General features: G+C 37.5%; 2 protein-coding genes and 1 long non-coding RNA gene across 3 annotated transcripts in view; 2 read left to right on the top strand and 1 right to left on the bottom strand.

Annotated features, from left to right (window-relative positions):
* LOC131696298 (uncharacterized) overlaps nt 1-25,180 on the bottom strand; it is a 357,871-nt gene that overhangs the window by 291,327 nt on the left and 41,364 nt on the right. The window lies entirely within an intron of this gene.
* The window catches only part of LOC131696315 (cytochrome P450 4g15), an 89,089-nt gene that overhangs the window by 32,668 nt on the left and 31,241 nt on the right, over nt 1-25,180 (top strand). The gene's annotated exons all lie outside the window — the stretch shown is intronic.
* LOC131696344 (uncharacterized) lies at nt 20,618-21,950 on the top strand. The gene is made up of 4 exons (XR_009306743.1): nt 20,618-20,844; nt 20,933-21,011; nt 21,072-21,134; nt 21,190-21,950. It is a non-coding gene; the product is annotated as an uncharacterized LOC131696344 (long non-coding RNA).

Raw genomic sequence — 25,180 nt, 5'->3', positions numbered from 1 at the left:
GTGTAAATAAAGTCAAAGACAATTGAGTTTCATGTAAACCATTTTACACACTCTAATTGGGGGTTTGTTTTCCTCCAGCTGTCATATATATATATATATATATATATATATATATATATATATATATATATATATATATATATATATATATATATATATATATATATATATATATATATATATATATATATATATATATATATATATATATATATATATATATATATATATATATATATATATATATATATATATATATATATATATATATATATATATATATATATATATATATATATATATAAACTGTCAGCCAATTTAAACGTTTGAAATAGCTCGTCTATAGTATTTATACTGCTACTCTGGTAAATACCCTATGTCGCTCTGAAACTTATTCCGGAGATGTACAATAGCGGTTGGTCAGTTTCCATCAGTACTAGGGTTCGCTGTACCGACCCTTTTTGGCGAAAACCGGTACCGGTAGTACCGGTACTCGAATATTTTTTTAAAAAAAATTGAAAAAAGCTTCAAACTGAATTTGAATGCTTCTCAGATGATTGATTTGTACTGATCAAAAACATGTGCATTGTTTTTAATTACTTCGGAATGGCAAGACTCATTTCACAGAAGATATTTTTCGTATAGGGTACCTTCTTTTATTTCGAAATCTAGGCCACTTTGAAATCAATTACTGGTAAGTGGTGCGACTTTCGTCGACTTGAACAGATGGTAAATGTATGAAACCCTATTAACAACAGTAAATCAAAGCGAGAATGGCAGTATATCCGAGCAGGTTAATCGCATTTCCACTCTTGCATTTCTGAAAATTGGTTCCGACATATAGGGTCGTTTGCCTACTATTCTCTAATGCATATCAAGGCTCCTTGCTTTCCTGTAAACTATGGATACTATACTAAATCGCTGTTCGTTTTTTTATAGATAAAGGTTTAAGAGCAAACCAAATACAGACATGACTTAGACCATAGTCTTATTACGCGCCACCCAGTGAATAATGGAAACCAATCAGAATGTCGCTAATAAAACTTTAACTTCTAGAATTATTATGATGATGGCCCTACCTCATTCCCACACAAAGGTGTCATCTCACCGATTTATCTAGAAGGTAAATTAATATAATTAAACGTTATCTTGCAGACCGATATTTTGAAACAGATCCCCTGCAGAGTTCAAATATTGGTCATAAAAAATTGTATAGTACCGAAAATACCGGTACTGGCTTTTGTTCAGTACCGGTATTACGGTACCAAAAATGGGTCGGTATTCCCGGGATTTTCGGTACCGGTATTACCGGTACCACAACCCTATCAAGTACTCTATATCACCACCTGGTTTCGGAACAGTTCTATTGAAATGTGTATAAGCGTTTTAAATTTTTCATTTAACTGCATCCTATTATACACCAGAGATGCCAGATTTGCAGGCAAGTCTGCAAATTCGCAGACTTTTAATTTAAGCTGCAGAATGTTTCGATGGGGCAGATATTTGCAGATTTTTTAGTTTGGTTGCAGATATTTACAGATTTTTGAATATAAAGGCTTTTGGTTACACTAGCTTTCCTGACATTTTTTGTTCTTCCCAGACTTTTAAAATTATTATTGCAGACATTTGAAAAAAGTACCTGGCATCTCTGTTATACACTTTCAATCTGTATAGAAAAGAAGATACTTTTAATTAGCTATGAACTACTTTAAATGATAAAATTGACGGATCATCATCAGGTGGTCTAAAATATTCTCGTTAGACCACTTTGTTCATCTATGTAATTTATTAGGCTTTTGAAGACAACACTCACAGAAACGAGGCAGGACACAGCACTTATTGTTCTTACTAGAACAACTCTTGAAAGAGAACTGTGGAGACACCATTTTGGATCGATTAAATTCAGGTTTAGCTGTCAAAAATCGATTCCAATCGAACACTGCCTATCATTATAACATTTTACGTTATGCCATAGGCGAGGAATACGTTTTTGAAAACCCCGTTTTCTCTCTGCAGCTCCTTTTCTAGAGTTTTTCCAGTTTTTTCTAACTATAAAAATTATTAAACTTGAAACCGAAAAGCAATAATCATTTCTTTCAAGATGAGACGAGAGTTCACGATAAGTTCCCGTCTGAAAAAGAATAAAGTAATACCTAAATAATATCGTTACGATGGTATCCAAAAAAACTGTTATAAGCAAACATATATTATAAACTGTTAGAAAACACATAATATCCATAAACTTTTATTTCTAGTTCCTTACCCAGGTAACCAGCAAGCATTAGTGTATGCAGTAAAATAGCATATAATTTGCGTTTCAGATGCTTCTGGCAGTGTACTAGCATTCTTTATGCATAACTGTTGTTAATTAGCATACAAAAAACTGCTTAAAAACTTCTTGTCAGTAAGCAGCATTCTGAATGCATAATGCCAGTATAAAAGCATTTTCATGGCACAGCAGCAATGTAGCCGTATATTTGGACAAAAGAAACTTTTAAATAACCTTTAAAACGACTTTAATGCATATCAGGTAGCCGTAAAGACACATTTTGCATGCTTATTGATTACCTGTATATAGAACTGCCTGAGTAGTATAACTTTAGGGCATTATTAATCTACTGCTGTCCTACCTTTCCTTTTGGACGGATTACGGAAAATATGCTGCAAAATATTCAAAACAAAAATTATATATTAGCACTACCAAAAAATCAACGTCACAATAATCCCACTAATCATACAAAAACAAAATTTGCATGCTTTTTCTTTATTTTTGGAGCAGAAAAAGTCCACTGGATTTAGTTTCAATCATTCAGGCATAAAAGATCCTCATCTTTTGAATCAGCAGATTACAAACATCCAAATGATACATTTCAGCGCTTATTTATACATTTGAATGGCTGGCGTCCAAAAGATGCTAACCCACATTTTCCCAAAATTAACATTTTTGCATTGTTTAACAGTTCTAAGTAATCTAAGTTTACTGCCATTTGAGAAATCTGAAAATAATTTTTAGATTTTTTGCTATTAGCAGTCAAAGTTAACCATGAAGGTAACCCCAGTACTAACTGGCTAGGGTTCGCAGCAAGTAAAGTACCGGTACTCGAATATTTTTTTAAAACATGTTTATTGTTTTTAATTGCTTATTTATTTATTTATTTCACAGAAGATATTTTTCGAATTTCGAAATCTAGGACACTTTGAAATCAATAACTGCTAAGTGGTGCGACTTTCGGTCGATTTGAACAGATGGTACATGTATGAAACCCTATTAACAACAGTAAATCAAAGCGAGAATGGCAGTATATCCGAGCAGGTTAATCGCATTTCCACTCTTGCATTTCTGAAAATTGGTTCCGACATATAGGGTCGTTTGCCTACTATTCTCTAATGCATATCAAGGCTCCTTGCTTTCCTGTAAACTATGGAGTTTTGCTGAATTTTCCGATCACCAATAATTACAAATCGCCCCATTTGAAGCAGTTCACCAAGTCTAAAACTGTTAGCTACTAAATCGCTGTTCGTTCTTTTATAAAGGTTTAAGAGCAAACCAAATACAGACACGACTTAGACCATAGTCTTATTACGCGCCATCCAGTGAATAATGGAAACCAATCAGAATGTCACTAATAAAACTTTAATTTCTAGAATTATTATGATGATGGCCCCACCTCATTCCCACACAAAGGTGTTATCTCAACGATTTATCTAGAAGAAAAATTAATATAATTAAACGCTATCTTGCAGACCGATATTTTGAAACAGATTCCCCTGCAGAGTTAACATATTTGTCATAAAAATTGTATAGTACCGAAAATACCGGTACTGGCTTTTGTTCAGTACCGGTATTACGGTACCAAAAATGGGCCGGTATTCCCCTGGCGTCAAAAAGGGGCTAACCCCACATTGTGTTTTATGCAAATTCGAGTTTTCTCGTCCGTTTTCCAAGATTTTAAGAAAAAGTAGTCAATCGATTCGCCATCAGTAAATGTTATGTTGTAGTGCACATCGGTGAACTCGATATAATACTGTTTTAGTTGGATTGCATTGCACGTTGACGTTTCGGCCGAAATAGTCGTTCCTGAAGGTGAATGTCGCTCACATACTTGCTATATATGGATATTTTCTATCTAATATATTTCCTTCGCGAATGTATATTTTTGAGCGTAATTTCTCTTTCCAGTGAAAGTGTCAAGTTTCTGCATTGAAAGTTGACCGACCAATAAAGAATCAAAAGTAAAGCGATACATTGTGGTCGCAAATTTGAAAAGCGTGGAATCAATTATTGTCTTCCATTATAGATTTATGGTGTCTTAAGAAAAGTTGCTGTATGACACCTAGCGCTTTATTTGGTTAAAGCATACTAGTTCGGAATTAAGTCGCTAGGGCTGCGCTGTTATCAATTGTTTAATAAAGCTAGATAGAAATGTAGTGTCTTCCAGAAAGTTGTAGGTCCTATCATTTTAAACATATCATCTGGAGAAGCAATGTTTGTAGGCCCTGTATGTTTCGAGATAGAGCATGCTTTGGTTAAAAATTTTATTGACATATTATGTTTCCAAAAAATGCGCTATATTTCAAAACATGTAGGACTTACAAAGTTAGATTCAAATTCTTTGATTACATTCAAAAGATATACTTATAATTACCTTACAACAATTTTGTCGTAGACACCATCTTCCTATCTCGTTTCATTGAACAGCTGAAAACAGCGCCGCCCTTGCGACTGAATTCCGAACTAATATGATATGATCAAATAAAGCGCTATATGCCATGCAATAACTTTGCGCAAGACATCATAACTCTAAGACGGAAGATAAAGAAAGGACATATGAATTGTGGGTTACCCGCTTTTGGAGGATTGGTAACCCCCTCGAACTACGAAAATGCTCGTGAATTGAAATCGTTCATGTAATGATCTTATTTTTTCTAGACAAGATGGATCAATGAACTACTAATAAAATCGTGTATTTTAACAATCAAAACAATGTTAATTAGGAAATATGGATGTTTTTTCTATTTACTATAAAAATGCAAAGTGTGGGTTAGCCTCACTTGGACACCAGCCACTCAATTGAATACATTGTGTGCTATCGCTAAATTATAGCTAACTCTTGGACTAAAGCCAGGATAAACTAAAGTCAACGTTGAAATCTTATTATGTTGAATGAATTCGACATTTAAAGTTAAAAATTGGAGGAAAACGTGACAAAAATATTTTGAGAATAACAGTGTATAATTTATTCAAAAATTAAAATATTCACGCGTCAAATGGGGGTGTTAGATTTTTTAGAGGATTTAATGAAAAATCCATAAGTTTTGTGAGTTCGGTTTTCTAGTTACACAAACAATCTACAACAGCTTTTATAAGCAAAACAAAAATTTGGACAGCAGAGGGTTAAACAGAAAAAAAACAAGACATAATAGGATACTTTCATTTATCGAAAGCTATCATTATAGTAAACTATTAATATTTGATTGGAAGGTGACTATGAATTGAGCAGTAGAATGAAAATACGAATACAATAGTATTATTACTGCACGCGTGTCGCCTTCTTATTGTAGGGGAGACCAGGGCTAATTACAGGCACGTAGCCAGAGGGGGGGGCTAGGGGGCTAAAGCCCCTCCCGAAATTTTTCAAAAATGAATTTCAAAAACCGGCGATGTTTAACAAAATTTGTTGCTCATTTGGTTTGAACAAATCTTTGAGAAAAAGTTGAAGAAGGCTATTTCTAACCACCAAAGGCAATGGTCACGAAATTCAGTCACTTTATGCTTTTGCTCGAGCCAGTGCGACGCGAACGATAAAATTAGTAACTTTTATATTGTGTGTCTTGCCTAAAGAATAAAAGAAACTGTTACTATAATTGTTGCTGTAGTAATCTGTCGAGAAGCAAGAAGTGGTGCTCCAGCCAAATACGGTGATTATAAAATTATTGATGATTCGCTTAGGACCGAGTATTCATAATGTGGAACATTTCCTGAAGGTGTAAATGGAGGTTGGACTTTCGGAAGCGAGTTCTACCATGTCAGGCATTTAGCGCTCAACAAATTAGCCCAGATGAAACCATTCATTTCGAACAACTTAAAACACATGGTTGAAAGTGACAATGCTATAATTAAGATCCTCCTATATATGGACGATGAGAACATCAATGTTCCGCTACAAGATCGGATATCGCTTACTCGCAGATTAATGTCATATTTGGGAGAAATGGAATCCATTCGGAAGGATAATTATTGAGAGCGAGAAGCAAGGAACAAATCAGACATTCGCAAACATAACGTCAAAATTGACGAATTGACATAAAGTTTTGCAAAAGTTTCACAGGAAACGGATAATTTGCTGTGATTTGAAAACAGACAACTCTAAAAGAAAGCCTCTTTTGAAAATTAGATGTAAGTGCGATGTGTTCTCTTCCATGTGTCGGAAGCAAGTGATGCTGAAATTATTAAGCTCACTTGTGTTTATAGTTTCTAGTTATTTTGGTGGTGATATATTTACCTAATTTTACGTAAATTAGAAGCATTCAGAATCAGTGCTAAGTAATTTTCTTTCGATTAGTGAACAAGTTCTGAGCAGTTTCGCTCAGTAGATTAAATTCTGGGTAGTTTTCATTAGTAGATTAAATCATTGAAATATATATTTTACATTGTCCAAAAACCCATGAAATCCGAAATAATACCTTCAAATGTTCAAATATAATATTTACTTAATCTAGGTAATCTTCTCAAGTTCCAACGGTTTTGCAAAATTCTGAACGTCAATGAGCTAATGAACTTATTCTTGCATTGTAGTGGAATCAGTAGTTTTTTGCACTCACTTTACATTTTGACTTTTACTATAGTTTCAGGGATCTAGGAAAATCAGTCTACGATATTTTTAATTCATAAGTCCAATGATATGAAAGTATCTAAAAAGAATCTACTTAAATAAATAAATAGATAGTTATTCTCAGTTGCCTGATAATATTGTCGAAGATAGCGTTTAACCCATTCCCCACGAGAGTCAAATGAAAAAACATGTGTTTTTCTCAGGATTATAATAACGCATACTTCGGATGAAGTCACAGAACTAGTAATAGTAGCCTGATCATGAAAATAGGAGTTGAAGTTCACTTTGTTCGGACATTCTTTGCAACGATAAACTTGGATTTCACACTGATATATTCCTATCCATGGAGACAACCTTGACGTTGGTTTCGTTCTCCTGTTTAGCAAATGCGTGTAAAGTTTCGTTAGGCGGGTTTTTGGATATTTTTGTACTCATTCCAATTTAGCGTCTTCTACACCTTGTAAACGTGTAGTCTAGAATGCGTAGCATTTTCAATCAGCCCTAAATACTTTGATCTCTTGATGAATCTTGAGAGAAATTTCTAACTTATAAACTAATAATAATCAAATTTAATTCGTCGATGCACTATAGCTTTTCTTGTAACAGACAACATATTTTTAGGGTTTTTAGTGTCTATTGTCTTAGTTATGGAATTGTTTTCACTAAGAACATTTCATAATTACATTCAGTTTACTGTGACTATCTCAAGTCATCAGAATTTATACATTTATGCAATAATTTTCAAGCCCCTCCCGAAACAAAATCCTGGCTACGGGCCTGGCTAATTAGCGGTGTTTTCCGGATTCAATTTTTACCGCTTTAGTTTAGAGAGATCGGGCAAAATAGAACACTTTTCATAAAAAGTCAAACTCTTAGCAACATCAAGTCAATTGCTCCAGGGGTTCTCACAGAACCTTTGTATGTCTATTTAATCAAATTGTATATTGACCGACATTTGCCATTATATTTCAGTCTCAATTACTTCGACGCGTACTCGATATTCAAGAGCAAATTTTCGAGACATTTCAGGCGATTGACCGAAGTAAATGTCCGCTGCATTGACAAGATATACATGAAAAAGATTTTCTTGTTTTGGAGTGAATTTCAGAAATAAAATAATTGATGACTATTTGGTACTGTCAATAGTACTGCCAACTTGCCCCGCTTGCGTCATCGCCAGCTTACTCCAACCGTATATTCTATTAAAAGTATTTAATGATAAACTCTTGTTTGTGGTTAGGTGTAAAATCTATACGGATACTGAAAGCTTTTTTCAAGCACTATCGAAAAATATAATCATTCGTGGAATAGATTAAAATTCACCTTTAATAACACATAATGTTAAAAATTGAGAAAATTTGCTTAGTATGCTCGTAAACACAATACCGTCCACAACTTTTATAAAACAAAATGTTATGCAACATAAACGCATTGGAAAATGTATTTCACATTACTCGATGTACACTACAAGAGACAGCGCCATATTGCTAATAGCAACGGAGAAAAGGGAGAACTCCACCAACTTACCCCAACCTCCCACTAGCTCCGGGTTCCCCTACAATGTTAATGTCGTCGTTTCATCATTGACCCAGACTATAAATTACGCATGGACTTGGAAAATCATCCATACGCAAATTACATCGGAAGGCTACCTCCGTAATGCAATTCGTGAAACCAGTTTCCGTTAAGATTTGTGCAGTAGAATTCTGTCGGCATATTTCATATTGATTAGTATTCAATTTCCTAACCAGACTCGTAGTCAGCTCGAGGAACAACTATAATAGTCCAGCTCACGACAAACAACAATCAAGCAGCGTGTTAATTTTGCGACTCAAACTGATTCAATCCTTGTTAAAGATGCAAGGTGATAAAGATTTTTTATTGGCAGTAAATTTTCCACCTAAATGGCTTGTTACTAGTTTCCAAGAATTTAGAAAAACATTGATAGAGTAAACTCCGGAAATGGACACTTGTACAAAACAACAGAAACAAATTTGGGATAGTAGATCTGACACCACATTAATTATCTATGCTCAACCTGTTACCAGCACTCTCTAAACAGAATATAGGCAAATTGCAAAAATGTTTAGATTATCCTACAATAATCTCACCAGAACTATTGCCGTCTGAAATATTTTACATGAAAGAACTGAGAGGCCACTTCACAGAATGTTTAAGAAATACCCCAAACAGGTTCTCCACGTATGCAAAGAATTTTATATTAGTACCTAGTAACATGAAAGTAACTTTTACTTTAACTGTATGATACAGGTTTTTTGCAGGCCTGATTATATATGGGTTACGCAATACTAGTAATTATATCAAAAAAGCGTACGTAACAGTGTACGCCCACCCACTAGTTAGGTATAATTTATCCTTGATTTATCTTGGTTTTATGAAGGCATGTGTTGAAATCAATAATTTCATTAGGGCATGTTCAGGAGCGTTTTGTTTTGTATAGGAGTTTCAAAGTAAAACTGTAACTGAAACATTCACATCCCCAGCAGATCGTTTTGTTTCATAATTTCGAATAGTTTTGTTTTAAAATTTAAAACTGTTAGGGCATGTTCAGGAGTGTTTCAGTCATAGATGCATAATTTTGACAGTTATATAATATAAAACTGAAAATTTTAAAACTAGAACTTGCCAGGCCCGTGCGCAAGGGGAGGGTTTTGGGGGTTCAAACCCCTCCCATGAGGGTGTTGGATAATTTTTAAAAAAATATATATTTACTGTTTGGGGAAAAATATACTGCGAGCCGTTTTAACACGTAAAATGTCACTCTAGAATCAAGCTGTTGAGGAAACAAAGGACTTGTGAGGGAGGCTGGAAAGGGATGTACGTCAAGTTGATAGGCCTCTCTGGATCGGTTCACGTTTTGACAAGTTTCAATATTAGCAACAATTATGAGTAGACCAGATACACAACAAAGGTCGGTCAGAAGACCAGCAACGGGAGCTAAGGAGGAACACAGGAAAACGGAGAAAAGAGTTGTCTGGAGAAATTTTACCGTCAATAATTTCTCCATCGGAATGGCTGGTAGCTAAATAGCTCGCAAAAATGGGCATCTATATAGGGAGAAATACCGCCTCCGAAAAGTCTCAGCACCAGCTAGCAGATAAATAGGAACGGATAGTATCAAGAATAATAAGAAAATCTGCGTTATAAAGAAATGTAAAGCATTATGGTCGACACCTCCGGATCGGTTCGTATTTCAACAGGTGATAATATTTGCAGCATACCATAGCAAGTCAGTGTCGTGAATCGGCGCTTCTACCGAAGCTGGTTTATTCGGGTGTCGCTGTTGAACGGCTGTGTGCCTACCCGGCTCCACTGCTATCTCGCTCGTTACCATCTGTCGACCATCCATGCCCGCTCGTTCGAAAGTCCAGCTGCCCGCTCGCTCGGTCGAGCGTCCTGCTATAAGCCGCCTCGTTCTGGTGACGGCGCCAACTCGAGTGTCCCGCTGCCCCGTCCTGGCAAAAGCACATTCCATATTGTAGTAGTACCTAACAGTGGCCCAGGTGGATAAGGATTGCGAGATACAAGAGGCAGAACCGTAGAGTGCGGTTGGCCCCCGCCAAGGAGGCATCCTTGAATCTCTGGTTGAAATGTCACATGATTTTTGGTGTTCGTGGAAGCGTTGGAAACTTTTTGTTTCTTCTGAATTGACCAGGTGCTGTTTGTTTTGTATTTGTGGCAGAGCTTTTTCTTGCTGGTATATTTAGCGGACTTTCAAAAGAGAAAAAAATATTTTTACGAAGACTCATTTGCTTGTAATTAGTGCAATATACACTACATGCATGACGCGCGGTACAATCAACCAATCATGTCGAAGAAAACGCAAAGCAGTCTCGTCATAAGTTCACCTGATACTTGTTTGAAGGTCCTGTACGATTGTCACTCAAAATCTTCGCTCACTAGAGCAAGAGGTCATGGAAACAGACAATGTCGTTTTCAGCAGATCCACGCATGCCAAGTTTGAATCGATAACTACACCATCGATATCAACTTTGTGAGCGGGTATGTAAACGAGTTAATTCTTCTTAAAAGTTTTGTCGCCAGTAACGTCATTTGTTTGCTTTTAACAAAATATCACAATCCTGGCTTATCCAGTCGAACTTTCGAGATATCTGGCACAACTGAATATTTTCACGTCTTGCGGAACATTAGAATACATCGCGGACTACCTATGATCCGAAAGAAAATCGGATACGGTCGAACCCAGTTTATTATGTTTGATTTTAAATGGAAGCTCGGATCTTTGGCGACGCATCTTGTTCGACATCCATTTTAATTTCATTTGGGTCTATTGAGGAGTACAATATAGGGTAGAGTGCCAATATTGAAGTTCTTCCTGAAATTTCAAATCGGACACACCTCAAAAGTTTTGGTACCTCAAAAAAAGTCCCCATGCAAAATTTGAGCGCAATCAATAAATAATGTCATGAAGCGACGAGATCTGGTGTAATGTTGAAAAAATGTTTTTGTGGTATATAGTCTATAATAGTATAATAGTCTACAACAAAAAAAGTTTTTGTGGTAGACTATTGTAGTCTATTATAGTATAATAGTCTACAACAAAAAAAGTTTTTGTGGTAGACTATTTTTGAATTGATATGGGACAATGCAAATGTTTGTGAATGCCAAACGTTTTAGAAATTAATGAAATGTCGAAATCTGGTGTCAATTCGGAATGAAACAAGTTTTTTTGATTTTTATTTGAAAATCTTAGTTTAAAAATTAAAAATACCTGATAGGCAATTTTTGTCAAAACAATTTTTTATGAGAAGACACAAGATTCGTTTTTTCATGCAGTTCTAAGATATTTGACATAGAAAATAAATCAAAACCAGACTTTTCAAACCCCAGTATCAACAGAAATCCAAGTTTCATAAAGGCTATCTTAAAACAAAATTCAGGGTTTTTAGGTTTGAGGTGCGCCTGGTTACTAAATTCGATGATCGCCTGTTTTCCATACATGTCATTTGAACTCTAATATACAGTCGTCTGAATAGATGCTCCCTCCGTCGCCTTCAAACACCTAGCGTCAACTGATTTCCTAAATATACAGTAAAAGATTTGTGGTTGAAATTAAATCTACTGAATTCTAAGATGTGGCAATGGCAATGCTAATAAATTTACAGAAATTAAGCAAGAGCAATATAGCATTACCAAACATTAGAATCCAGTACATTGGCTGGAATTTACATGACATGAACGGCAGTCAAGCATTAATAATGTAGGGAGTAGGTGGGCTATTTCCATGTACACAAATTATTATTTGAATGTCTAACTGAAAAAGAAAGCCAAAGTAAACATCAAAGGGACGCAAAACTGAGACTCCTCCAAGGGCACCAGAAGACCACGCTACGGCTTTGACAAGAAGTTTAGGTTTAGTCGTTAAGTCTAACTTCTACCACTACCACGAGCCAGCAGACAACAGTATCTGTTGAAGAGTCCTTCTCGATAACACACATTTACCCCTCTATTGAGCTGAGTTGATTGTTACACAAGACTCGGCCCTCCAGGTCTCGGAAAAAATCTTCAAAGTTTGAGGGTTTCGTCACTTTTATAAGAAACGTAAAAAAATCAAAACCCTCCCCTTGGGAATTTTCTGCGCACGGACCTGGAACTTGCTGTCCCCAGCAGCAGTTTTAGCGGGTGTTCTGTTCAGTTTAAAATTCATGTCCCGCCATGCCTTCAGCGTTACTGCATTCAAGTATATTTTTCCCCAGTCTATCGAGTCTAAGTTTCTGTGCTGAGTACTCTTCATGTATTTAAAACACAGTTCTAAACGTGTTTTAAAATCAGCAACAAATAGAACGACATCGTATAACAGTTTTAAATTTTATAACAAAGCTGTTCGAAATTATAAAACAAAACGCTCTGCTGGGGATGTGAATGTTTCAGTTCCAGTTCTACTTTGAAACTCCTATACAAAATAAAACGCTCTAAATATGCCCTTATCCGACGTCATTCTATTTGTTGCTGGTTTTAAAACGTTTTAAATACATGCAAAGTTTGCAGCACAGACACTTAGACCAGATAGACTGGGGAAAAATAAATTTGAATGCAGTAACGCTGAAGGCATGGCGAGACATGAATTTTAAACTGAATAAAACATCCGCTAAAACTGCAGTTGGGGACAGCAAGTTCTAGCTTTAAAATTTTCAGTTTTATATTATAGAACTGTCAAAATTATGAATCTAGGACTGAAACACTCCTGAACATGCTCTTACTGTTTCATACAGTTGTCATACGGTTTGCACCATAATAATGTTGGGGGAGACCGGGGCTGGTTGGCGGTGTTTTTAGTTTTCAATTTTTATCGCTTTGATGTAGGTAGATCTTGCAAAATAGAACACGCGGCATGAAAGAGCAGACTGTTGGCAACATCTCTAATTTTTTTAATGCATCAAACGTCTCCATTTTTAGAGACCAAAATATTCCGCCAACTTACCCCAACCGCCAACTAGCCCAGGGCTCCCCTATAAAACGACGTTTCTTTGATTTTAGCGTTGTTGATTTCAGAAATTTCAGCTAAGTATTCCACTTCTTTATTAAAACCTTTTTGGAACAATTTTCCTTATAAAGCTAATGAGAAAAAATATTCAGGAGGTGGGAAATTGTATGTACTAAGAATGTGTTCATCAAGCGTAAAACTAATAGATGAATAGGGGAACCTGGGGCTATTCTAACCTACCTAAGCAAATCACAGATGTGAAAGAATTTATCAATCAAAGATGCTAATTGCTAGTTTGAAACTTCAGCTACATTTTGGAGCTGTAAAAATTCGTTTGCACCACCCCATGGCAGCGCTAGGCGAAGATTTGCAAAACTCTACGGTTTTACATCCATTTACAATCATACATCATAATGATTTTTGTTTTGAGGATGGCAAAAAATGAAACACGTCTCCTTTCCAAAAAAAAACTGAAGAATGAGATTCATCTGTTCAAATTTATGTTTCCGAATTGCGCTTCCACGAATATGTTGTCCATATATCCGTGGGCAAACAGCTGCATGACTTTGCAATTGGTAAGCTGTTCTGTTATCTATCAGTGCTAATTCTTTTAATCGTTTAACGAACTGGTTGGATTTGGTTTCAAAAGTAGTATATCCAACATAATGGTAAAATCAACCAAACAACCGAAGGTGAAGTAAAACCCTCTCATAGTTTCTAAATTGGCACAGCTACTACTAGATGAAAAGATTTTGACAGCATCACGTATAAATGGGAAGTCTCGCCAAATACAACGGTTGCAGTTAAATTTGAGATTGTCAAATAGCAGAACTACTTCTCACACTCACATGTCACATTAGAATTAGAAAGAAAGAAAATTAGTTTACCCTACTCTTTTCGAAGTTATGCTAAAACGTCTATACGTACCTTCAACGTCTACTTTCTCTCTAATAGTATTCGAAAAACATAAAATGAATTGAAACCATTATTGAAAATGGAACTATGATAGAAAATTTCTTCAAATATGTGTAAAACGAAAGGGTTTCTTAAAGCTTTGGATTTTTTTAGTTTTATCTCAAATAATCGTTTTTCACAGTACGAGTCAATGAATCGAACAAAAGAGTCGATACATTTTAGTGAGTGAATCGGATACGGTTCACTCTCCAAACTAATTCAATTTGCCCAACTCTAATCGTAGCCGAATAAATCGGATATTCCGAATCATGACTGAATGTATTCCAGACTTTCCGGATGCTAGATCTTGGGTTGCATACCGCCAGTGCAACTTCCTCGATTGCACACATCCAGTAAGTTCGGGATCTGATCTCATCAAAGTTCTCGGTTGTACATAATAGCTTTGTTCTAGTACACGGAAGATGCCCCCGAGCAAACAGGAGCAAAAAATACTTTTTCCTTTTTACTCCGGTATGCTACCAAACAAAGAAAAAAGAGGAGAAGAGAATACAAGAACGTTTGTCTTCCTGTTTGCTTCGGAGTACTTCCAGTTTCTCATGGTAGGGGAAGATTGGGTAAAACGCACCCCCTAAGGTAATATGATTATAACTCAGCTATGGAACATCAATTGAGGGAATTTAATCAATGATACCGTTTATCTAACATTTTCCTCTGTAATCACAATCATAACGCTTTGCAAAATATTCAAAAACGTGAAAATAATTCAATTCTTCAAAATCATTAAAAATTACCTTTTGAAAAATAAGCGGGGCAAAACGCACCTGTGCGGGGATAAAATGCACGGGGCATAATGCACTACAACAGGGCATAATGCTCAGTAAACAAGCAAGTAGTTTTGTTTTCTGACGAGATTTCACAAAAGTTGCGTTGCGTTACGTAAGCACGGTATACTTCGTAGATTGCAGACTGATGACTCTCATTTCCAGCCAGACTTCTTGAGGAACAAGCGAGAATTTCGCCTGATAACCACCATTGCTGGCTAGGACCATCTTTACCGTAACTTGGGATATGAGAAAGGAAGTGTTGATGTGGTACTTACTTAACGGAAGGCCCCGACTCAGTGACACTCCCATAAGTACCACGGATTGGGTAGTGGATAGGTTGTTAGTCAGGATTCACCTCAAGCAAGCGATGCGACTGAGAATATATTTTCATGCATAAGGAGTTTGAATACTTTATTGACTGTAGGATCCGTAAATGTTCTAGATGCGAAGGCGTTTAGCTCTGGATAACCGTTTATCGAGTTCATTAAAAACAACTTGAACTCCGGACAGCCGGCTGTCGGAAGTGTTGTCGGCTATATAAAATGGACCATAAATAATGAGTTTAAAGCGATGCGTTAATCTACATAAATTTCAGCAAATTGGAAAAGTGGTAATGTGGGCCATTCATAAATTATGTCACGCAAAGATTGCCTAATACTAACTCTCTTATATTACCGCGTTTTATATGCCCTTTGTCTAATACGAACCAAATGATGCTTTTTTTAGCACATTACTGTTATTATACGTAAAAGTGTCACATGTTTTATGGAATTTCTTATCTTTAGAACGGCCGATTGCGTCAAAGCACGTAGAGTGCTCCCCATCCCTTTATGTCATAATTGATAGGCGGCGCTAGTGTTTATTGTATATTAATTCAAATGTTTACACACGTTTTTTTAATATTTTTGTTCGATCATGGATGTCTGTTCTCTGTGGTAAAGTGGTACGCTCACTAGTGCACCATAGTGAGAGTATCCCAAACTAATCTATCACCATCTGTTAGTCTGATTTCTCTAGCATCTTTACTGAAGGCAGTGTCTCTCTAAATATTCTCGTTATTGGGATAAAGAATGATTTTGACATTAGTTGAACAATTGCATTCGCACTAGCGCCGCCTGGTGGGACAATTCCGATTTAATATTTCCACTATCTAGAAACTCTTGACCTTCTGGACAAAACTTCCTAAGACACCACTTTTCAAAATAATCAGTGTTTCGATATATTTCATGTTAAACCTGTTCAACGATAGTCACATTCACGACGATAGTTTCAATTTATTTACTCTTTTTTTAAGCATCCTTGGCGGCACAGCTCTCCACTGAACGAGATATCACAAAGGTGTGCCATTAAATAGCCTTAGGTTATGCAATTTGTAAGCTTTCAGAACGATTTTTTCTGTTTTCGATTAAAAAACCAGAAAAATCCAAGAAGAGCGCATTTTCTTTCGATGGAGCAGCGATATAAATTTAGAAAAAAGTGAATTATTTAGCATATTTTTCATATGCAATGAGACAGAATCATGAACAACGGTATAAATAGAACTGGAATGCACTGATATAATAGTAAAACATCATTTATAGGAGCGGAAAATTCTTAAACGTTTTTTTCCAAAAGACATCTGCAATGAGTTACTCTCTTTGTTTACTTTTTCTTTCGATTTTCACGGCGTCACTACAACACTTTTCACTTATTTTACAGTACACTGAAAAAACTAGACACGTTAACATTATGTGGAAAACACTTAAATAGATTCAATTGTAAAACACATGAAAAGGATACGTTTGCCAATTGAAAATCTAATAGAGTGTGGACAATATGATTTTCAAGTAAAATTCTTGCGAACATTATGTGAAAATCACATTACCATCATAAGAAATACCATTGACTAAGATTTCCAAATGAATTACACGTGAATATCAATTAGTTTTACCTATAGATTTAATGGGTAGAAGAATCGGCGAAATCAATTGTTTTACATATGGATATGCACTATATGTTTTTCACGTGAATGTCATGTGGAACGTTCATACTATGCGACTCAGCAGCATGGCAACCAAAATTCAATGGTAAAACATATCTTATTCATGTGAAAGGTATGAATATAATTTGAAATAGCACATGAACTGCGTTTTAATAGATTTTTCTTGTAAAATTCGAAGGGAAATCATTTGAATTGTTTTTCAACATGCAAGTGCACTTGAAAATGATGTTAAATTTCCTTTGGTTTTATAGTGTGATTTTTTATCGGTGTACAGATCGAAAGAAAGGGTTTATCTAGCATATTATGCAAAGAGTTGAGGGATAAATGTTAAAGTGATCGAATTATTAACAGAAGAGAAAGTAAACAAAGAGAGTAACTCATTGCAGATTTTTTTTAAAAACGCTCATGAATTCTTGTTGTGCAAGCTGCAATAATTACATGAGAAGAGCAAGTGGTTGTTTTGTGTTTATTTCTCAAGCTGCTATTGATGTACGGTTATCAAACTTTCACAGTGTATGTTTACTATTGCGGACTTCGGACTGGTGCTACCCTTTTCTAGAAAATTTTAGCTGTTTTCGAAATAAGCAAGGGGTGCATTTTGCCCCGGGGGTGCGTTTTGCCCCATCTTCCCCTACTGGAATAGACCTAATATAAGCTACCCATACATCCGGCATTCGCGCTATCTCCCAGCCCTCTGCAATTTACCGTTTCTTAATAGTCGCCCAATGTCATCATGTTAGTGCACTTGTTATGGGAGCGGTCAGTAATTTCGTCGATTTCCATTTCCTTCATAGTTACAAAAATTGGAAAGGTACCAACATCATCACTCTTGCCTCCTCCTATTCGTGCCTCAACCTGGAAAGATTCTCTGTGTCAAAATCGTAGCATTAGACCTAGAACTATCCTGTGTGCCAGGAATCAGGAACCCAAACATACCGGCTAAAATATCACGAGCAGCATATTGTTCGGAGATTTGTAGGGTAAACAGGTCTAATACGCCCCCCTTAAGCGAAAATCGTTTTATTTCACCATTCGACGCTATGATCTTCTCACTAACTACTCTAATTTATTGTTATATTAGTTAGAAATTAGTACCCGTTTCATTTTTCATTAAAAACATCCTGATACAAGTACAATTAAAAATTTTTCAAAGATGCCTAAATTCTAGTTTTTTCTTTCACCCAGGGCAAAATGCCCCCGGTGAAAGTGTAATATGCCCCACAACAAGAGGACGGTATGCCCCACAGCAATCGGTGAGTATGCCCCACAACAATGGGTGGGGCGTTTTGGCCGGTGATGAGCTGTTGTGATTACATGAATAATTCTACACACACACATAGTTTTAAGCCAAGCTATAAACTAAGATAGTAACTATAACATTCTAGTAAGCTACTTGAAATAGTTCTATCGAATCCGACTATTTCTAATTGGTTGTAATGCTATTGGAAAAAGTGGAAGCTTACATAAAAGTACCTCTTTTGAAACTTTTGTGTATATTGTTGTTTTGCAACATATTAAAAATACCAAACTAACTTAGTACGTTGATTTCATGAAACGATACTGTTATCAGTCATTTTTACATTTTGGATAATTCAGGAACCCTGGGAATCGAAGGGGGGCATTTAGCCCCGGTGGGGCGTATTATACCCTTTTACCCTACATTGCCATTTTCTCATCATTTTCCTGATCGGAATTGGATTTGGGAAGCGATAAGGTTAGAAATAAACAAAATATCAAAATAAAAGATGCTTCTCGAAGAGCCGATATATTAACACCTCTGCTGGTATATTAGGATAACAGAACGACAACACCTCCGCAAAGATTTTCTCTTTCTTATTCGGTTTAAACCGACTTAGGGTTATAAACTTTCTTAGAAATCATAGTTCAATTTAAAACCTTGTTTTGCCAGAAATTCCAGAGATCGGTTGTGGCAACTTCTAATATACTGTTGTATTTTCTTTGTAGTCGACATGGTTCTCAGAATTGCCCTGCAAACAGCCAGCAAACCAGGATTACGAAAATCTAGCCTCATCAATATATCAGAAGTTTTTAAACTTTCTTGTGAATACACGGAATGTACAGGAACACATTATTCCAATGAAGTTTATACGGAAGTCCCACTTATCCAAAAGAGTGGTAATTTACATTCTAGAAAAGTCCGCACAATTAAATCCAATTTTGCGCTGACACTAATTGAATTACAGCACTGTAGAATTGCAAGATCTATATATAGTATTATTCTATAATCAATATATTTATTTTTTATTTATTTATTCACTTAACATTTGCCATTGAGCTTAAAGCTCTTAGTGGCTGACTAGTTTTAATTTGCAAACAATACTTTTTTATCGTTGTAAGTTAGGAGATTTCATCTAAATAATTTATAAAAATATTAATTATGACATAAAAATGACAATATTATCCAAATTATTAATTAAAATTTAAATTAAAATTATTATAGAGACAAAATTAAAAGCGCTAATTGAAGCCTAAGAAAAAACGTTTAGTTGTTCAGAGAGCTTTTGCTGATTCAGTCGATGTTTGAATTTAGTTACAGGAAGTTCCTTTAATTCATCTTGAAGATTGTTGTAGAGTGCAGTTGCTTTGTAGAGGACTGCGTTCTGCCCATATCTCCGAGTATTGCTTCTCCAAGTAACTAGGCGATCTCTTCCGCGGTTGTAGTGCTGATGCTGCTCGAAGACCCTGGATAGTGCTGTGTTTGTGTGGATACTGTTGTGCACCATTTTGTGTATGTGCAAACATGCCACAGTACTATACACATGTTCAACTAGTAGTAAATGGTGTTTATTGTGAATGTGTTCCGTAGGTGTTCTCTGATTATATCCGAACAAATTTTTAATTGCCTTATTCTGCAGCACTTGGATTGGTTTGATTGCTGTTTTGTTGGCTGCACCCCACACAAGAATCCCATAGACCAAGTGACTATGGAAAAGAGAATAGTAGAGGTTCCTCTTGGTTTCAACAGGAATCACTTCAGAAATCCTTTTAAATACACCGGCGATTTGGGCCAACTTGGTACTTAAGTTTTTAATGTGGGTAGTCCACTTCATATCACTGTCTATCCAAACACCTAAATAATTGAATTCATCAACACGCTAGATTGGAATGTCATTATACAACACATCCAAATTAAAACTTTTTTCTACATTTAACAGCATGTATTTTGTTTTCTTAATATTCACTGAAAGTTTGTGTTGGTACATCCATCTTCTTAACAGGAGCAAATCTTCACTGATTAGTTGTTGCAGTTCAGTACATGAATCACCAGCATAAATCAGCACAATATCATCTGCATACATAAACATCGTACCATGCAACTGTAGATCCTTCAAGTTATTTACATAGCAATTGAACAATGTGGGACCTAGAGTACTGCCTTGTACCACGCCGCATTCAACCTTTTCCATTGAACTGGATATGTTTTTATCTCGTACAAATTGTAAACGATCGCTGAGGAACGACCGAACCCACAAATATCTTGAACTTTTCTTCAAAACGACATATCTACAATGAGTGACTCTCTTTGTTGATTACGCTACACCGACCGACGAGCCCCATTTGCCCCGTCCATAGAGTAACACCGATAGTGTACTGAGGGTGCACCAGCCGAGGGATCGTCAGCGATGGTGAAGGTGACCTACCTAGCTTATATCGATCGAGTGCAAGTCACAGAGAAGGAAAAGTGAACAGTATTATATCGTGCGAAGTGATAGATAGGCGTCCCATCTTCTTTTCCATTAGATAGTTAAAATTTAGAGTTTCCTGTTGATTATCTCAGCTCTTAAATCTAATTAAAATATATAGGTAAGAAAAATTTGAAGAAAATTAAACTTAACTTAAATTGATTATAATATTAATTAAAACTACATCCTAACCTAACTTGAAATAATAGCTAAATACATAGTACGGAAGAACAATAGTACGGACAGGTGGCGGGTTGCTGTATATAATCAGCACATGCATAATTTAGGGTAAGAACTCACAAAATTTAGTAGTGTTTATGCTCTAAACGAAGTTATTCGCTTATTTAGAATTGATAGAGCTTGAAACTCCTCATTGAGCTTTATACGAACGTTTGAGAGAGCTACCATTAGGTGAGTAATTATAACAGTAGGCATAATCATCTCACCTAAGCATATGTACCACTAGATTCCATGAACTATAACAGCTGCAACGTATGAACATATGTAAAGGCTATACGGAGCGTTGCACGACAATAAGAAATACTAAGAGTACTATAACTATAACAGCTGCAACGTATGAACATATGTAAAGGCTATACGGAGCGTTGCACGACAATAAGAAATACTAAGAGTTAGCATTATACCTTTATAATCTAAAAGCTACAACTTACATCTACTCTTATTTCCTAGGAATTTTATAATCTAAATAAACATTTATTGAGGATTGATAAAATTGGATTATTTCTTGTCGCTGCTGCGTGCGTAACATTATAAAATTCTCTTATTGGAACTGAGAAGATGCCGGGCAAACAGTCCAATACAAAATCCAATAAAAAAGTAAAAACCGCTAAGCTGACGATTCAGACAAAGGGTACCGCCGCCATTGCTAATGCCGTTGCTGTTAACACCGATGCAACAGCCATCAACACGCAACCTGAACGAGTACTTGGACTCTCTTTCAACACTGCTATGAATGTTCCTGTACTTAACACGGAATCAGGAAGCCAGCAAGGCGCCGCGGGTGCCAACGTGATAAACAAAGTTCGCCGGTCCACACGAAATAATCACTGCTCCCTGTGCGATGAACGGGATAATAGCAGAATGGTCCAATGTGACTCCTGCGACAACTGGTATCATTTCACGTGCGCAAATGTTACTGAAGCAGTCTCAGAGACAGACTGGAGTTGCCCGTCTTGTGGAACTAGTAACAGTACCAATCCTCTCCATCCGGACAATATCTGTTGTTCACAGCAACAATCGACACACGAACCTGAACCATCTGAGGATATTATATCTGTGCGATCTAACATTACTCTAACAAGGTCGAGCACCTGTACCAGCAGAAGTCGATCAAGGCGTGAGATGAAGTTGCAGCTACGCAAACTGGAAGAGACTAAAGCCTTGGAGCAGAGGTTTCTGGACATGAAATTCGCCATACTCGACAAATACAGAAGCGATAGTGAGGAGGATGAAGTTGGGTCAATAGTCGACAAAGTATCGCAAATAGAGGAGTGGATAGAGGGTACGGACCGTATTGGTGATAGAGGTGAGGCCCATTTTCAGCCCACATTGACTAATGAACAGCAGCCGATAAGTTCGCAGCCTGTAGAGCACATCGCTTACGGTCAAGGGCAACAACCAATCGGTTACAATCGAGAAAGAACGTCACAAGTTCCCCTCCACGTTCCACTGTCAAACCCTGGAGAACGTCCAATTCAACAAATTGGGGTGCGTCCCCCTCGCCCAGTTCCTCACAACTTGCAATGGACACAACCTAGTATTCTAACCCGAAGGGTGAGTGGCGTCGACAACTTTGTTCCTGAACAGGGTTCAACACCAAATCCTCCACGTTATCGACTTGAACCCACGGAAAATAATGGCGACGATACCATGTATCTTTTGAATAGAAGTCAATTGGCTGCACGTCACGCCGTTCCCAAGGATTTGCCAGAGTTCAGCGGACGAGCCGAAGAGTGGCCATTGTTTCTGGCCATGTTCAACTCTTCAACACAAATGTGCGGTTTTTCAAACGAAGAAAATATGCTTCGATTGCGGAAATGTTTGAAAGGTGAGGCGCTGAATAGGGTAAGGTGCGAATTGCTGCACCCGTGCAATGTGGCGAGCGTGATGTCAACGCTCAAAATGTTATATGGCAAGCCTGAAGCGATCATTCAAGCGGTCATCCAGAAGGTGAGAGATTTGCCAGCTCCTAGGGTCGAAAAGTTAGAAACTCTTGTCGATTTCGCACTTTCGGTGAAGAATCTCTGCGCCACAATACAAGCGTGCGAGATAAGTGACTACATGTACAGCTCTTCTCTGCGATACGAGCTGGTAGAACGTCTACCGTCCGGACTTAAGTTGGAATGGGCAAGAGCGACTAGGGGAAATCCGGTACCGACATTGCTAGAGTTTAGTACCTGGTTGTACGTGATGGCGGAAGATGCCAGCGCAGTGATAAGAACGCAGAACAACGGACCGAAAGACGAATCAAAGGTCCGCAGCAGAAGGGAGAACGTCCTTAACGTGCATATCGAGTCGGATAAGAAGCAACCGTATAACCCAACCAGGGACAAAAAGGATTTCTCGCAATCGTGCAGAGTATGTAAGGGAACCTGCTCTTCGGTAGCCAAGTGTGAACGGTTCTCAGAGTTCAGCTACGATTTTAGATGGGCTACGATCAAGGAACTCAAACTCTGCCGAAAATGCCTTCAACGGCATAATAGTCCCTGTAAACTGAAAAGGACATGCGGAATCAACGGATGTACATACCTTCATCATCCCCTTCTTCACGGTAGCAAAAGGTCCGAGTCGGAAACAATAACTTCTGGTCCATCCACTTCTTTAATCCCCGGCGGGAAACTCGAGAGCAGTGTCAATGTCCATCAAACTAAAACCAGTGGCGTACTTCTCCGGTTTGTTCCTGTTGATCTATACGGGCCGTCGAAAGAAGTACATACATACGCATTTATCGACGATGGTTCTGAGCTGACCCTTCTGGAGCAAGGACTGGCAGATGAATTAGGAGTTTCTGGACAGATAGTACCTTTGTGTCTAAAATGGACTGGTGGCACGAAAAGAGTGGAGTGCAAGTCCCAAAAGGTCAGTCTGCAGATTTCTGGCACATCGAACAAATCAATGAGACATGCATTGTCGGATGCGCGTACCGTGAACAAGCTAGAACTGCGACCACAAACGATGATTATTTCGGAATTGCAGAAACGGTTCCGGCACCTCGAAGGACTTCCCATCGAGTCGTATAGTGACACTGCTCCACGCATACTAATCGGTGTCGACCACGCCAAGCTTGGCCACGTAACGAAGAGTCGTGAAGGTAAAACAAAGGAACCAGTTGCAGTCAAGACTTGCTTAGGATGGTGCGTTTACGGATATGTCGCACATAGTTCGTCCAGCACCGGTGTCGTCAACAATCATATGCTAGATATTTGCTCATGTAACCAAGAAAACGGAGAATATCTACATAAGGCCATGAAGGAATATTTTTCCCTTGACAGTATGGGCGTGGTCAAATCAGGAAAGGTGCTCATGTCCACAGAAGATGAACGGGCACTACAAATGCTGGACACACTAACGCATCGGAAAGGGGATAAATATGAATCAGGCCTTCTTTGGAAATACGACGGTGTACGCCTTCCGAACAATAAAGCAATGGCACTAAAGCGCTGGGAGTGCCTGGAACATCGGCTGCAGAATGATCCGCATCTGGCAGAAGTTTTGAACACGAAGATCGCGGATTACATCTGCAAAGGATACATACGGAAGCTTACCGATGCCGAGCTCACGATCCAGCATCCCAGGGTCTGGTATCTTCCGGTATTCCCCGTTGTTAACCCGAACAAACCTGCAAAGACGAGGTTGGTATGGGACGCCGCCGCGAAAGCTTACGATGTTTCGCTCAACTCCGTCCTTCTTAAGGGACCCGATTTCCTAGCGTCTCTGCTAAGCGTGCTAATAAAATTTAGAGAACACCGGATAGCAGTTTGCGGAGACCTGAGGGAGAATACCCAAGGATGCAAAATGCCTACCTTTTCCCCGGCTGTAATTTTTCTGCCTACATTCTCATTTCTCTCTCGATGCTGCTGTCATTCGCTAGTGCAGGACGCCCAGCGATGTACGGCTGCCTGTGTGTAAAGCAGTAACATGACAGAAAACTACTGTCCCCAGTACAGCCACCAGACGCGAGCGGTACAGCTTCTCTTTCCTTATTTTACATTTTTTAATATTTTCAATCTTTTTAATATTTTTATTCAAAAATGACGACAATGAATGCGGCTCATTTACGCCACGGCCGGCATCAACGCTTTCGTGTGCGGGCCTCTCCCTTTGACTATGCAGAGAAAAATGTACAAAGCGAGAGAACAAACTTTACTACGCCACACTCTCACCGAGCATGCGGAGTACAGCAGCAAAACAAAAATGTATTCTATTGCTGTACGGCA

Source organism: Topomyia yanbarensis, chromosome 1, assembly GCF_030247195.1.
Source record: "Topomyia yanbarensis strain Yona2022 chromosome 1, ASM3024719v1, whole genome shotgun sequence".
In the NCBI taxonomy this organism is placed as follows: domain Eukaryota; kingdom Metazoa; phylum Arthropoda; class Insecta; order Diptera; family Culicidae; genus Topomyia; species Topomyia yanbarensis.
Note: the sequence above shows the minus strand (reverse complement) of the source record. Positions and strands in the feature narration are given on the sequence as shown.